Raw genomic sequence first — 4,938 nt, 5'->3', positions numbered from 1 at the left:
ATTTCAAGCATGCTTTACAAAATTCATAAGAGTCTTTAAACAAGCTAGGCCAATACAATCCACAATCTAAAACCTTCCTAGCTGTCTTATTTGAGCTAAAATGACCACCACATGCATGAGAGTGACAAAATTCAAGAACAGAAGGCACATCAACATCATCAACACACCTCCTAATCACTTTATCACTACAAATCTTCCACATCAAAGGTGGTTCCCAAATGTAAAATCTAGACTCTCTTTTCAATTTTTCAATGGCAAAACGTGAAGCACAAGGAGGCAAGACTCTACACTCAATATAGTTAGCAAAAGAGGCATACCATGGAGGCTTAGATGAAATGGCACACAATGCCTCATCAGGAAATGAATCACAAGGAATAGTAGGGTTAGAGTTTACCATAGTAGCTTTTAAATGAGGTAGTCTAGACAAATGATCCGCTACTTGATTGGTAGAACCACTCCTATCCCTTATCTCCACATCAAATTCTTGCATTAAGATCACCCATCGAATCAAGCGAGGCTTAGAATCTGTCTTCTTAAACAAGTACCTCACAGCAGCATGGTCAGTGTACACAACAACTTTAGAGTTAAGAAGATATGATCTAAATTTATCAAGTGCAAAAACAATAGCAAACAACTCTTTCTCAGTTGTGGTGTAATTAACCTGAGCTGAATCTAGGGTCCTAGATGCATAAGCAATCACATATGATAACTTGCCCTCTCTTTGACCAAGCATAGCTCCCACAGCAAAATTAGAAGCATCACATGACAACTCAAAAGGTAAAGACCAATTTGGGGCTTTAAGAATGGGAGGGGAAATGAGCATGCTTTTCAAAGTGTCAAAACTCCTTTTGCAAGCATCATCAAAAACAAAATCAACATCTTTTTGTAAGAGTTTAGACATAGGCAAAGCAATTTCACTAAACCCCTTTATAAATCTCCTATAAAAGCCTGCATGTCCCAAAAATGATCTCAAATCTTTCAAACAAACAGGATATGGCAAAGAAGCAATCACATCTACTTTGGCCTTATCCACCTCTATGCCATTGGAAGAAATCAAATGGCCTAAAACAATTCCTTTATCTACCATGAAATGGCATTTTTCAAAGTTAAGCACAAGCTTCTTTTCAATGCACCTACCAAGCACTTTATCTAAAGAATGCAAGCATGAATCAAAGGACTCACCATACACAGTAAAATCATCCATAAAGACTTCCATGCAATGTTCAATAAAATCACAAAATATGGACATCATGCATCTTTGAAAAGTACCAGGTGCATTGCAAAGACCAAAAGGCATCCTCCTATAGGCAAATGTACCAAAGGGGCATGTAAAGGTAGTCTTATCTTGGTCACTAGGAGCTATAGGAATCTGAAAATACCCACTAAACCCATCTAGGAAGCAATAATGGGACTTGGAAGCCAATCTCTCAAGCATTTGATCAATAAAAGGCAAAGGAAAATGGTCCTTCCTAGTCACATTATTGAGCTTCCTATAGTCTATGCACACTCTCCAAGCATTTTGAACTCTAGTTGGAACAAGCTCTCCTTTCTCATTTTTTACCACAGTAATCCCCCCTTTCTTAGGTACAACTTGGGTTGGAGACACCCACTCACTGTCAGCTATAGGATAGATGATCCCAGCACTAAGTAGCTTAACAACCTCTTTCTTTACCACATCTAAAATCAATGGGTTAAGTCTCCTTTGTGGTTGCCTAATGGGCTTAGCATTGTCCTCAAGAAAAATTTTATGTGTGCACACAATAGGGTCAATACCAGGAATGTCAGCCAAAGTCCAACCAATAGCATGTATGTTCTTTCTCAACACATCAAGTAATGCATTTTCTTCCTCAAGAGATAAAGAGTTAGAAATTATTACCGGAAGCTTCTCATTCTCAATGAGATATGCATACTTGAGATTGGATGGTAAAGGCTTCAACTCCAAGGTAGGTGGCTCTACACAAGAGGGAATGAGCTTCTTCAAGTCTAATTTGGTGGAATATTCCATGGTACTATCTTGTCTTTTAGGCTTCTCACTTGTTTTTGATTTCTCCTCTTCTTTCTTTACAGCCTCCCCCTTTTCTTGCAACTTGTCCTCAAGTGCTTGGACTTGAGCCACGGCCTCGACATGTGAAAGTGTAGAATTTTCCTCCAATAGCTTGGGAATCCTAAGAACATCAAGCTCGAGTGGAGAAAAACTCATAGATTCGGCCTTAATGGCTTTAGTACCTACAACACAAGAAGATATACCCTTCTCAAGCATTTCAAGATCAAGCATAGGAGATATTTTAAACAAATCATGAGAAGAAGTAGTTGCATCATTCAAGCATGCATCAATCTCTAAACAAATAGGACAACTACATCCATCAATACATGTAGTAGTAACAAGAGACAAATCATCATCAACATGTGAGAAAGAATCAAGCATGTGAGACTCACAAGCATCATGAAGCAATAACTCAATGGAACTTACACCTAACAAAGAATAATCCTCAAAAGGATGTTTCATTGCTTCATATATATTAAAAATAACATGATCCTCTCCACATTTCAAAATCAAACTACCTTTTTCCATGTCAATCAATGTACGGGCAGTCCTCATAAATGGCCTTCCTAAAATCAAAATATCATCCCCACTCCCTTCTTTTGACATATCAAGCACATAGAAATCCACAGGAAATAATAGACCTTTAACACAAACCAACAAGTCTTCTACTACTCCATGTGGTCTTCTAACACTTCTATCCGCTAATTGGCATATCATAGGTGTCTTATGCATGCAATCAAGACTCAAGGCATGATAAATTGAAAGAGGCATAACATTAATGGCTGCACCTAAGTCTATCAATGCATGAGAAAAATGTGTGTTGCCAATCTTGCATGGAATTGTGAAGGAACCGGGGTCCTCACATTTTATAGGGAGTTGAGGCTTCATGATAGCACTCACAGATGAGGGTAATTGTACCCTTGCATTAGGCCTAAATTTTCTTTTATTTGTACAACAATCTTTCAAAAATTTGGCATACTTAGGAAAGTTCTTAACTACATCCATCAAGGGTACATTAACATGAATCTTGTGGAAGAAATCATATACCTCTTGATCAAATTGTCCCTTTACTTGCTTAGGGACCACTTGTGCTTGTGGAAAAGGAAGCTTCTTCATAATCTCTTGACTTTGCTTTCCTTCTTCCTTCCTTGAACTCTCCTTTCTTGTTTCACTTTGCTCGGCCTCTCCCTCTTTTTCCTTACTAAACAACTCGGCCATAGTCCCCTTTTCCACCTTAGATGGTGGTTGCTCACATATGATCTCCTCAATGTTTTCATCCTCATCATCTCTACAAAAAGATGCATCATTAGGAGCAAAAGAAGAACTAGAAACATTAACATCAATTGAAGAATTTAAAGAGGGCTTCTCGGCCTTCCCTTGTCTTTTGTCTTCTTGTACTCTTTCTCCCAACTCCTTGCCACTCCTCAATGTGATAGCATTAAGATTAGCTTTAGGATTAGCAACGGTGTTGGATGGTAATGTAGAGGCTTGAGCATTGGCTGCACTTAATTGGTTAGCAAGCATATTCATTTGAGAAGTAAGGGCATCAATTTTAGAGTTCATGTTCTCACACTTGTTACCCATACTCTCTACCTTGTTCCCTAAGCCATCATACATGTTTTTATACAAAGAGTTCATTTCAATCAACTGCTTACGTAACACATTCACATCATTAGAAGAGTTCGAATTAGAAGAACTCTCAATTGGAACAAGCCTCCTATCACTATAAGAATTAGAAGAAGGTGTAAGAGAATTACCACTTGGATTGTAGCTTTGAGAAGAGCTACCTTGAGACAAATGAGGTGGAGGGTCACGGCCAAAGGTGTTTTGATAGGATCCTCTTTGTTGATTGTCTTGTAAAGCCACATTTGGATTTGAATAGGAGAAATTAGGATGGTCTCTCCATGAAGGGTTGTAAGTATTAGAATAAGCTCCTTGCCCTTGCCTCCCACCATAGGATTGTTTTCCATTGTAGATAGCATTTACTTGTTCAAACTTAATAGGACAATTGCTTTCTACATGCATAGGTGAGTCACAAAAAGTACAAGAATAAGGGACAAGTGCTTGAGAAGTACTTACATTGCTCACTTGAGATATTTGTGGAGCCAACATTCTCCCAATCTTGGCAGCTAGCAAGTCCACATATGAATCATTAAGAACTGAGGAACCTACCATATTCACATTTCTCTTTTCCCTTGTAGAGTATTGAGCACCACTTGAAGCCATCTTGTCAATTAGTTCCCAAGCCTTTAAGGAAGTGAGGTCAATCAAGCATCCACCACTAGCGGCATCAATGTTAACTTTGTCTCTTGGAATCAAGCCCTCATAGAAATATTGGACTAAATTCTCACTAGAAATTTGATGGTGTGGGCATTTAGCCAAAAGGCCTTGGAATCTAGTCCAATACTCATAGAGACTCTCATCCTCTCCTTGTTGGACCCCATAGATTTGCTTTCTCAAATTGGTGACCTTGGAATTTGGAAAGAATTTATCTAAGAAGAGTCTTCTTAGCTCGGCCCATGTGCTCACTTTCACATAAGAAGGGTAGTTGAAATACCACTCCTTTGCTAAACCTTCAAGAGAAAATACAAAAGCCTTAGCTTGAACATCATCAACATTTACATGCATAGGCTTCATAGTATCACAAACCAATAGGAAAGTATGCAAAAACCTATGACAATCCTCTCCTGGTAACCCATGAAATTTAGGCAATGCATTAATCAAGGAGGATTTAATTTCAAATTGAACATTAGTAGGAGGAACATATAAGCCATAAGGATTATCATGCCAATTAGGTTGAGTTAATTGCCTAATGCTCCTCTCCTCTCTAGGGTTATGCAAGCCTTCAAATTCATTATTAACATGGCCATCATCATGCAAATTCTCATTCCCAT

The 4,938-nt window shown here is 38.4% G+C and overlaps 1 non-coding gene across 1 annotated transcript; it reads left to right on the top strand.

The window, feature by feature from the left end:
- The first annotated feature begins 4,400 nt into the window (after positions 1 to 4,400).
- Positions 4,401 to 4,507, top strand: LOC129312250 (small nucleolar RNA R71). Its single transcript, XR_008593497.1, has one exon. It is a non-coding gene; the product is annotated as a small nucleolar RNA R71 (small nucleolar RNA).
- The last annotated feature ends 431 nt before the right edge of the window (positions 4,508 to 4,938 follow it).

Source organism: Prosopis cineraria, unplaced genomic scaffold, assembly GCF_029017545.1.
Source record: "Prosopis cineraria cultivar Desert tree isolate PC_DT_omini unplaced genomic scaffold, ASM2901754v1 PC5, whole genome shotgun sequence".
NCBI lineage: Eukaryota > Viridiplantae > Streptophyta > Magnoliopsida > Fabales > Fabaceae > Prosopis > Prosopis cineraria.
Note: the sequence above shows the minus strand (reverse complement) of the source record. Positions and strands in the feature narration are given on the sequence as shown.